The 11,951-nt window shown below is 36.0% G+C and overlaps 2 long non-coding RNA genes across 3 annotated transcripts; one reads left to right on the top strand and one right to left on the bottom strand.

The window, feature by feature from the left end:
* On the top strand, window positions 827-9,648 carry LOC110263320. The gene is made up of 3 exons (XR_002348748.1): window positions 827-838; window positions 7,906-7,910; window positions 9,519-9,648. It is a non-coding gene; the product is annotated as an uncharacterized LOC110263320 (long non-coding RNA).
* On the bottom strand, window positions 9,727-11,418 carry LOC110263319. Of its 2 annotated transcripts, XR_002348746.1 has the most exons (4): window positions 11,005-11,418; window positions 10,279-10,920; window positions 10,130-10,198; window positions 9,727-10,017 (listed from the first exon to the last, which is right to left on the bottom strand). It is a non-coding gene; the product is annotated as an uncharacterized LOC110263319 (long non-coding RNA). The 2 variants fall into 2 exon arrangements; XR_002348747.1 differs by lacking the exon at window positions 10,130-10,198.

The raw sequence follows: 11,951 nt of genomic DNA, 5'->3' as shown, positions 1-11,951 counted from the left end.
AGGTGTCAAGTGAAAAGCTTGAGACTGAGTGGTTAAAGTCGTGATCCAAAGCAAAAAGAGTGTGCTTAAGAACTCTGGACACCTCTATTTGGGAATTCTAGCAAAGTTGAATCACAATCTGAAAAGGTTCACCCAATTAAAGTGTCTGTGGCATTTATGTATCCGGTGATAATACTGGAAAACAAAGTGCTTAGGGTCACGGCCAAGACTCTTAAAGCTGTGTTGAAGAATAAAAAAGAACTGAACTAGGAGAGTCAATAATATCATCTGGATTCTAAGTTCCTAAAGAAACCAACATTTCTGAGTTTCAATGGATAGTGAGATGCCAAAACTATTCAGAAGCAAAAAGCTACTAAGTTCCGCTCATCTAATTGAAACTGAGCTTCATTGGAAACTTTGAAATTTATTTGTAGCTTACATTTCTTTTTATCCTACTATGTTTTTAGTTGCTTGGGGATGATGAATGAATTTTTGTGTGTTTAGAATTTCACAATTGAAATCTCGTCGAAGTATAGTTTCTAAACCAACAATAATCCTTTCATACAAAAGATTGTTTGTCACAAGTACAAACCCCTAAAATTATAAACCGAAGTATTTAAACCTCGGGTCGTCTCTCAAAGGAATTGCAGGGTAGTGTTCTTGTTATTGGCTATGGACATGTATATTTTGGGGTTTTAGATAGGAAACAAGGAAAGTAAATGATAAAGAAAATCAAATAACAAAAAGGTCTTGGCAAGGTTTGGTGGTCAAGGATCTCTATCCTTATCACTAACCACAATATGATAATTGCAAGGATTAATCCCACTAAGTCATCCTCTAACAAGTAAAGGAAAGTCAAGTAAGCTATATCAATCCAAGTTCATAGGTCCTAGCCATTCACTAATTGAATTAACGAAAGCTAGAGTCAATGGCTACCAACTATCAATCACTTGGACATTAGTAACTCAAGAGTTCCTAAGTTACCTTCCCAAGCCAAGAGTATAAAATTCTACTCTAACATCTTCTCAAGCATTTTGACAAACACTTGGAAGGTATGAAAGGGAAGCATGGTAATCTACAATAAGAATGAAATCTAACAACAATTATTAGAAGGAATTAACAACAACAATCAAAAGAGAACATTATTGACATGAATTACCTCAAATTGAATTGAAAGAAAGTAGAAGAGACAAGAGTGAATCTACAACAAAGCATATTAACAAAATAGAAGAAATTACAACAAAAGAATAGAAGAACAACATGTAACAACAAAGAATTAAGAAGTAGAAGTAGATGAAGACATGAATTAAACCTAGATCTAAGATTATTGACCTAAACCTAATCCTAATCCTAGAGAGAAGTGAGAGCTTCTCTCTCTAAAACAAACTCTAAACTAATCCTAATCTCACTAATTGATGGAAGATGTGAATGATATGAAATTTGATGATAATCCCATTCAATCCTTGGTGCTTTAAAGCATTTTGGCGCCAAAGTTGGTTGCAACTGGGCCCCACAGCTTCTTAGAATTTGCTGGGCACGTTTTCACTTAAAAATCATGTGCCAGCACCGACGTGTATGCATACAGCATGCGTGCGCATCCCTTGAAGTTCTGTGATCCACGCGTGCACGTACAGTGCGCGTGCGCGTGGATGAACATATCCAAATCTTTGGCTTTTCATGTGTTCTCCACTTTGCATGCTTTCCTTTTCACTCCTTGATCCATTCCTAGCCTTTTCAACCTGAAATTACTATCAAACACATCAAGGCATCTAGTGGAATCAAAGGTGAATCAAAATCATCAAATTAGAGGTCTAAAAGCATGTTTTCTCATTTAAGCACAATTTAAGGGAGAATCACAAAACCATGCTATTTCATTGAATAAATGTGAGAAAAGGTTAATAAAATGCTCTAAATTCAACACAAGATAAACCTTAAACACGGCGTTTATCAGGGGACAAGCAACAGTTTAAGTTTGGTGTTGTGATGAGCGGATATTTTATACGCTTTTTTGCATCATTTTCATATAGTTTTTAGTATGTTTTGTTTAGTTTTATTAAGTTTTTATAGGTTTTAGTGTTAAATTCATATTTTTGGATTCTACTTTGATTTTGTGTGTTTTTGTACAATTTTAGGTATTTTCTGGCTGAATTGAGGAGCTGGAGCAAAAGTCTGATTCAGAGATAGAGAAAGCACTGCAGATGCTGTCCAGATCTGACCTCCTTGAATACGGAAGAGCTTTTCTAGAGTTATAGAAGTCCAAATGGAGCGTTCTCAATGACTATGGAAAGCCAACTTCCAGATATTTTTAGCAATGGATAATAGTCTATACTTTGCTTCAGGTTAGAAGGCCCAAAACTGGCGTCCAACGCCAGCCTCTTGCCCCATTCCAGGTGTCCAGCGCCCAAAGGAGGATACCAGGCGTCCAAATACCCAGAGAGGACCCCCCTAGCCAGTGTTCAACACCCTAGAGGCCTTCTAGCACATGGATCTCATCAAAGCTTAGCCCAAACCCTCACCAAGTGGGCCCCAGAAGTGGGTTTTAGCACTAAAAAGACTGTTTTACCCTTACTAGTCATTAATTTAGTATTTGAAGTAGAAGATCACTCTTCGTAAAGGATCTTTGGCCACTTTACACATTATTTTCGTTTTACCATTGTATTTCCTTTCAGTATGAGTTTCTAAACCTCCTAGGTTGAGGGGAGGAGCCCTGCTGAGTCCTATGAATTAATAAAAGTATTACTGTTTTCCTTCAATCGTGTTTGATCAATTCAAAGATGTATACTCATTCTTCAACATAGTGAATAGGATGATCCGTGACAATCAAATCTGTTCATTATACTAAGGCAGCATGCCTGACAAACACCTGTGTCTACTTGGGTTCGTGTGAATACGTGGCTGGAAAGCACGAACCGCCAGCTTGATTATACATCTCTCAGACGACTAATCCACAACTTCGTTGGGGACTTCTCGAGACACCAGTTCAGCCGATTCCGGGGAGATTAGGGTCTCTATGGAAAAGGCTAGAACCCAAAGGAGCAGCGTTCTCTGATCCGGAAGATTCGACCTTGTCTATGGTATTTTGAGTAGGATCACCAAAGAGAATGAACTGCTAGAGCTTCATCCTCATTCAGATTGGATGACCGCGTCCATACGGCGTTTGATCTGAAGCAGAGGAGATTAATGACTGTGGGCATACGGCGTTGATCACATACAGCCTACCATAGAAGAAATCATTCATAAGCAAAGGAGACAGTAATACCAGAGTTAATTCAGAAAGACAAAGCAACTCCAATCCTTAACCATCTTCCTATCACTTATTCCTTTCAAATTCACAAAATATTTTATACCTTTTTCTTTAGACCTTCTTTACTCTATCAAACAGTCAAACCAACAACCTTCTGATTTTGTCTGACTAAGACCTGCAAGATAATTATAGCTTGCTTCAAACCACAATCCTCGTGGGATCGACCCTGACTCGCTCAGGTATTACTTGGACGACCCAGTGCACTTGCTGATTTTAGCATGTTTTATTTAAGTTATATTATATTTTCATAGGTTTTAGTGCAAAATTCACATTTTTTTATTCTACTTTGAGTTTGTGTGTTTTAATGCAATTTCAGGTATTTTCTAGCTGAAATTGAGGAGCTAGAGTAAAAGTCTGATTCAGAGGTAGAGAAAGCATTGCAGATGCTGTCAGGATCTGACCTCTATGCACTCGAAAGAGCTTCTCTGGAGCTAAAAAGTCCAAATGGAGTGTTCTCAATGGCTATAGAAAGCTAACATTCAGGCTTTCCAGAAATATATAATAGTTCATACTTTGCTTCAGAATTGAAGGCCCAAAACTGGCGTTCAACGCCAGCCACCAACCCTATTCTGGCGTCCAATGCCTAAAAGGGGGCCCCTAGGCAGTGTTCAACGCCCCTAGGGAGTCCTAGCTCGTGGGAGACACTAAAGCTCAGCCCAAACACTCACCAAGAGGGCCCCGGAAGTGGATTTTTTCACTAATAGACTAGTTTATCATATTTTCTGTAATCCTTAGTCACTAGGTTAGTATATATAGGAAGAGATTACCCTTGTTTAGGATCTTCTTCCACCACTTTACACATTTTTACATTGTTCTATGTACAGTATGAGTCACTAAACCTCCTAGGTTAGGGTTAGGAGCTCTGCTGAGTTTTATGGATTAATAAAAGTATTTCTGTTCTATTTCAATTCGTGTTTGATTCTCTATTCTAAGATGTATCTTCGTTCTTCAACCTTATTAATCAGTTGAACCGGCACAAGGTTATCTCTATTCTACATGGGTTCAGTGAGCATCTTTCATAGGATATCAATGAACCACTAGCTTGATTATACATCTCTTAGATGGCTAATCCACGACATCATTATGGACTTCTCGAGACATCAGTTCAGCCAAGGTGTGGGGAGATTAGAGTCTTTGTGGTAGAGGCTAGAACCAAAGGTACAGAATTCTTTGTTCTGGAAGATTCGACCTTGTCTGTGGCATTTTGATTAGGATCATCAAGGGGAATGAACTGCAGGAGCTTCACCCTCATTCAGACTGGATGCGCACTAACCCTGGTGTTCAGCCTAGAGGAGAATCGGCGACCTCTTAAGAAAGGCGTTGATTATATATAGCCTGCCATAGAAGGAATCATTCACAGTTAGAGTAAAAAGTGAGACTGGATTAATCCAGAAGAACAAAGCACCTCTGAAGCCTTAACCATCTTCTTATCACTAGATTCACAACCACTGAGTAACGTTATCTTTACTTTACTTTTATGCACTTAATTAATCAAACAAATTTTCTATCCGCCTGACTAAGATTTACAAGATAACCACAGCTTGATTCAAGCCAACAATCCTCGTGGAATCGACCCTGACTCACTCAGATATTACTTGGACGACCCAGTGCACTTGTTGGTTTAGTTGTGCGAAGTTTAATTCTGTGCACCAAGTTTTTAGCGCCGTTGTCGGGGATTGTTTAAGTTTGAACAAACTAACGGATTATTTTGTTACTTAGATTAGGTATTGTTTTTAATTTTGTTTGAGTCTTTTATTTTCTTTTTTTTCGAAAAAATCAAAAAATTTTCAAAAATCTTTGCTTTTCTTTTTTATCTTTATCTTTTCTTTTGTTTGTGTCTTTTGCTTTGTTTTCAAAAATTTTACAAAAAACCTTTTTTGTTTTTGGCTATGTATTCTCTTTTGATTTTTTTTACTTTGAGTTTTACCTATTTTTTGTTTTCTTTTTCAAAACCTTTTCTTTTCTTTAGTAATCTTTGTCTTTTGTTTGAGTCTTGTGTCAATCTTTAAGTTTGGTGTCCCATCTATTTTTATCCTCTTCTTTAAATTTTTGAAGGTGTTCTTATTTTTCCTTCTTCATATTCTAATTATTCTTGGTTATTTTCCTTGTTTGATTTCAAAAATTTTAAGTTTGGTGTCTCTTTGTGTTTTCTTGCTTATTTTCGAAAAATTTGAATCCTTGATCCTAAATATTTTAAGTTTGGTGTCTCTTTAGTGTTTCTTTATTTTTTGCCCCTTTAATTTTTCAAAAAAGTGTTCTTGAGTGTTCTTCATTGTGTTCAAATTGTTCTTGGTATTTTTATTTATTTGATCTTAAAATTTATAAGTTTGGTGTCTTTTTGTATTTTTTCTCCAAAATTTTTGAAAATTATAGCCTTTAATTTCAAAGATTTTAAGTTTGGTGTCTCTTGGTTGTTTTTCTCTTTCTTCATTAATTCAAAAAATAAAAAAAAAATATCTTTTCTATCTTTATTTCAAAATATTTTCGAAAATCTTAACAAAAATTTCAAATTTTAATTTCAAATTATTATCTTATCTTATCTTAATTTCAAAAATTAAATTTTAAATGTTATCTTTTTATATCTTATCATATCTTTCTTTGAATTTGATTCTATCTTATCTTATCTTTTGTTATCTTCCATTTAATTTCAAATAATTATCTTATCTTATCTTAATTTTAAATTTCAAATCTTTTCAAAAATCAAATCTTTTTCAAATCTTTATCTTATCTTGTTTCAATTTCAAAATTTAAAATTCAAATTCTTATTTTATCCTAATTCAAATTCAATTTTCAAAATTCAAAAGTTCAAAATTCAAAATTCAAATTTTAAATTTCAAATTTCAAAATTCAAAATTTTAATATTTCAAATTTCAAAATCAAATCTTTTCAAAATTCGAATTTCAAATCTTATCTTTTCAAATCTTTTTCAAATCTTTGTCATATCTTTTTAAAATCTTTTTCGAAATCATTTCAAATCTTATCTTATCTTGTTGACTTATTCTTTCAAATCTTAACCTTTCTTTGACCTTTTTTTAATTCAAATTTTAGATTTCAAAAATTTATTTTTCAAATTTCAATCTTCAAATTTTCAAAATCAAATCTTTTTCTTTACTTTCAAATCTTGTTGATTAGTTATTTACTTATCTTATCTTTTTCTCTTTTCTACTCTTCTTTCTCTTTCCTTTTTTTTTCAAAACCTCCTAACTAATTCCTGTCCATTCTTTCTTGAATATTCTTACCTCTTTCTCTCTCTCTTCTATTTTCGAAAATCATCTACTTCTTTCTCTCTCTTCTTTTTCAAAAATCACCTTTAAAATTATCAAATCTTTTTAATTAATTAGTTGTCTTAAATTTTCTTTTATTTTTCTTTCTTCTTTTCGAAATTAACAATTTAATTTCCTTTTCTTTTTAATTTTAAAAATTTGAATTTCATCTCTCTCTCTCTACCTCCATTCTTCTTGTCTTCTCAAGATATTTTACTGGAAGTACTCTATACTCCATACCCACAGAGGCTACTAGGAGTGACAAAGGAACATGCAAACTCACTCCCAAAAGATTCAACGCAACATCATGTAGAAGAAATGGACGAAGTCAATCAAGGGAGTCCACACTCCAATGAAACAAAGAGTTGCATAGAGGGTGAGTCCATTGAATCATCAATTCAAGAAGCTCTTGTTGAAAAGGATGCTTCAACTATTCAACAACACACAAGTCTTGAGATAAAAAATGTGAAGACAGTAGAAACAAGCATCAAAAGGAGGATTGTGACCGAAAAGCAAAGGATCATATCCATGAAAAAGAGACGGTCAAAGAACAATCCAACTCCTGATCCAACAAGCAAGTTCACTCAAGCCAATCACAAAAGAAAGCTTGCTAGAAAGAGGCACTCACAACAAGGGGCATTAACTATCTCTTTTTTTCACTTGAGGTCATTCCTCTTAACAATCTGGAAGAAGAGGAAGAAATTCATGACCAAAATGTCAAGCTAATGACATTAAGAGAGCGCTTGTTGGGAGGCAACCCAACTAGAGGTAGTTTTCCTTTCTTAGTTATTTCAATAAAGAGGTTCAGTAGATTTCTCTGCATTGCAAGGAGCCAAGTTTGGTCTTGCACACCAAAGAATTTAATGGTGAATGTGTAATTCTAAGTTTGGTGTTCCACCACAGATTTCATTAAGAACACATTGCACCGTCAGCATGATTAATTATCAACTCCAAACAATCAGAGAAACTACTCAACAGTTGTTTAGTTTCTAGTTCCTGGTCTGTTATCTAGTTCTTAATCTGTTTTCTAGCTCTTAGTTTATTTTCTAGCTCATAGTTGATTTCTAGTTCATAGTTTAATTTCTTGATAAAAGTACTTGATGTTTCATGCATATATTAACTCTGCTGCACTAGGCAAGGAACTAAGTTTGGTGTTCCCACACCTACTTAAGTTCGGAAAATCTAAGCATACATGCATGATAACCATATCTCAAGTGCTTGGGAAACAAGCAACTTCCAATAGCTTTGCAGGAATACATTCAATCTCTTGGAAGAAATGGACACCATCATCTAAAGAGATAAAGAAGGGTACAAAAGCTAAGGATGGTGATGACAAGGAAGAAACAAGAAGACACTAAGAGGTTGTATTGTTACTTAACTGTTTTTGGTTTGTAGTGCTTTAATTGGAAGTATGATTGTGCCCTGTTTACATGAACATTTACATTTTGAGTGTCTTTCTTTACTGCCATTTTGGGCTGCTAGTCTAAGTGCCTGCTTCATTTTCAACCTGCTTGAATTGTATGCTATGTCCTTGAGCTCAATAAAAGAAATTATGAGAATTTACTGAAAGACAAGAGTGAAATCCAATGTGCAGAATAAAGTCCTAGTGTTGTGGTGGTATTTGTTAGCTAAGTTGGTTCATCAATAAGGTACAAGGCTAAGATATCTCTTGAATTATGAGCTTAAATTGCTTTCTATGAGACTTAAATGAATTAATAAGATCCTAAAAAGAGAAAAAGAGAATAAAAAAGAAAGAAAAGAGCAAATAAAGCTAGGCACCAATAGTTTGAACCTTAAGGCATGTGTCTGTGGTGTTTCTGTGCAAGGATCTGCTTGGATGAGTAAGTTCTTAGGAGTGCTTTATCACTTGACAACTTGGGTTAACTAACCCGGGATTGTCAACTAAAAGTCCACCATTAAGAGCAACCTTGTCACAAAACATTTAGCAACCCAAAGAGGTGCTGGACACCAAGGTCTAAGGAATGAATAACAAACCATGTGCCTATGGTGTGTATGTGCTGAGGAGAGACTTGGGTAATTAAGTCCTTAGGGGTGTTTCAACACCTAGCACCTTGAACTAACTAGTTTTGGGAGTGCTGGCTGAAAGCCTATCCTAAAAAGTTGTCTCATTATATAACACTTAGCTACCGAAGGGAATAAGCTCTAAAGAAGGAAAGAAAACAAAAACAGAGAAGTTAAGAATCAAGAATAAGAATCTCATTGAAGGCAATAGAGTGAGAATTCAAGAGTATATGAGAGCTTAGAAACCAGCAAAAACATGAACCTAAATTGCCATGTATGAAACTCCATGAACCAAGGATTTGAATTCTCTGAATAAGGACTTGTATCTCTTATTTTCATGTTCTATCACTTGCTTGAGAACAAGCAAGATTTAAGTTTGGTGTTGTGATGTCAGGGCATCTTGGCTAGTTTCACAAACCATTTTTAGTTTGTTTTAGAGTATTTCATGCATTTCTTAGGCAATAAGTAAGTATTTGGATGAGAAATTCATGCTTTTCTTGATTCAATCAAACACTGTTAATTTTGTGCATTTTCATGAGATTTATGCTAGATTTATTGTTTATTATGAATGATGCAAAATCTTGTGAATTATAGCAAACTTTGATGCAAATGTTTGGTTGATGATAGGTGGAAAGGAAGCTAAGAAAAGGGAAGGCAAAGAAGCAACAAGAAGGCCATGAAAGGAAACAAAGGGAAGCAACGTTGGAGCTAAAGTTGGAGCTCCAACGTTGCTGGAAACGTTGCTCCTCACAGCCTGAAGGGGTCTACTTCAAACAAGAATAACTTGAGCAACAAAGCTCCAAATGAGGTGATTTCAAAGGCATTGGAAAGTAGGAATCCAGAGCTTTCCAAGCATATATGGCACTACATGGTGGACACTAAAATTGAGGAATAAAACTGCCCCAAAATGTGCATAGACGAACATGGTACCAACCTGTAGTAAGGCCTAGGGGTGTTCGCGGTGCGGTTTGGTTCGGTTTTTAAGAGAAAAGCCATCCGATCCAATCGTTTAATTAAACTGCAATTCGGTTTGGTTCGGTTTTTTTCTCAAGACCATCCGAACCAAACCAAACCAATTAAAATCGGTTTGGTTTGGTTCGGTTTGTTCGGTTTTTCAATCAATTCAAAAAAAATATTGCCAAGCTATGTCACAAAGTCATAAAATTGAAATCGACAAACACAAATACACATTAGGTAACAAAGTCTTGATCCAATTAAATTTATCGACAAAAGGAATTCAAATAAATTGTACTATTTTTGGGCCACACTCATGTAAACAATGTAGTTGTACAGGGCTGACTTAAATATCTACTCAGGATTCAAGAAACAGCACAAAAAACCAGTTTAATTCTCTTGTATAGAGAGGACAGAGTTTACACTTTATGCAAAGTGCTTATGTTCCCTAGGGATGAAGGAATCTCTCCGTCGAATTGATTGTCTTCCAAGTGCCTTTATATACAATAATAATATCCAAATAGTGAGCTTCATGGCATGAATACATCAAAGTTCTTTGATTTCAAACATTTAGATCATGGAATTGCATACAAAATGAGTTACTTACAATATTTCTAATAGTGTTAGTGAACCTAGGTCAGGAATGTGCCCGGACAAACTGTTATTCCCAAGCCGGCTACAAAAAAACAATGGTTTTCCAATTAGAACTTGTAAATATCAGAGTCAATGAACTGAGATTTAGAGTTAAGCACTTACATATTAGTCAGAGATGTCATATTGGTAACAAAAGGAGATAAAGATCCTGAAAGCTCCATACTTGTCAACAACAACAAATAAATTAAAAACCAGCAAAAACACAACAACAAATAAATTAAAAACCAGCAAGGCAGCAACAATAAGCAACAAAACCAGCAACAAAACCAGCAACCAGCAATAATACCAACAATAAAGTAATTTATCAAAATTAATTCAACCAACAATCAGCAACAATACACTGATTTCAAATCTGCTCCAAATTTAATTCTTCAAATCTGCTTCAAATCTAATTTCAATATCTTCCTATCAAGATTCAAAACCAGTTTATCTGATTTCAAATCTGATTTCATACTAAATCACTTCAAAAGTTTCTTTTTATTTTATATTATTCTTCCAAAAAAACTAATAATAACCAAAAGCAGTTTATATTATTTTTCCAACAATACCAAGCTACTAACAATACAAACAGAAGCACTTTCAGTAATTCAAAACAGAAATTACTCAAATTACATACCTGACTTGGTAGCTCCAGCTCCATATCTGACTTGAATCAGTCTACTGTCTACTCGGCCAATTGCACATAGTTCATCTTTTTCTCCTCAACTATTTTGTTATTTTTCACATAGTGTAAGAAGTTCAACACTGAGCCAGCAACAAAACTTAGCAACAAATCAACAGTAGCAACAAATCAACACTAATAAACAGAATGCAAATGGTAAACATTACCTGAATCAGTGGCTCTGGCTCCATATTGACTTGGGAGGAAGGCTGAGTGGAAGACTGGGAGGTGCTGCCGTGCTGGGTTGAACTGATGGGTTAGGGTGGTGGCGTCTCAACGGTGGCGGCGTGGTGCTGTGCTGCCGTGTCGAGTCGGTCGGTGGTGGCTTCGTCTTGACCTGATGTGCGACGGCGTGGCTTCGTTTGGGTGTATGTGCGACGGGCCAAAGGCTTCGCGGTGGTGGGTGGCTGGGTGCGATGAGTACTGAAGAGGGAGCGGTAGCTGGCTGGCTGGGCGCAGGTCGGCAGCCAGCAGGTGTGGAGATTTGGAGAAGAGGGAGCGATGAGTATTGAAGCCTGAAGGTTAGGGTATGGATTGTGGATTTGGGGGTTAGGGTAGACGCAGTTTCATTTGGGGGGTGGGGGGTTTTTACTAACCGGTTCGGTTCGGTTCGGTTAGGGTTTTCAAATTCAAAACCGAAAACCGAACCGAACCGGACAAAAAACAGCAAAATCAGTTTTTTTCGGTTTTTTTGGTTATCGGTTAATTCGGTTTTTGGTTTTTTCGGTTCGGTTCGTCGGTTTAGTTCGGTCCGGATCGGTTTTGAACACCCCTAGTAAGGCCAGCTGACCTCTGCACCTTCGATGGCGTATAACTCGAGCTGTGGAGCTCCAAATGATGCGCTTCCAACGGCATTGAAAAGTAGAAATTCAGGGCTTTCCAACAATATATAATAGTATGGGGTAGACAATAAGTTTGAGCTTCAGAATCTGGCATTCTTACCAACGTTGGTGTCAACGTTGGTGTGCCAACGTTACCTCAAATGTTGCACACCAACACCAGCGACCCTGTCCTCTTCAAAGGAGCATAACATGAGTTGCAGATGTCCAATTGAGGTGATTCCAGTTGAGTTAGAAAGCTGATATTCAGAGCTTTCCAACCATATATAATAGTT

This window comes from Arachis ipaensis, chromosome B06 (genome assembly GCF_000816755.2).
Source record: "Arachis ipaensis cultivar K30076 chromosome B06, Araip1.1, whole genome shotgun sequence".
Lineage (NCBI taxonomy): Eukaryota > Viridiplantae > Streptophyta > Magnoliopsida > Fabales > Fabaceae > Arachis > Arachis ipaensis.
This window is presented reverse-complemented; position numbering and strand designations above follow the sequence as displayed.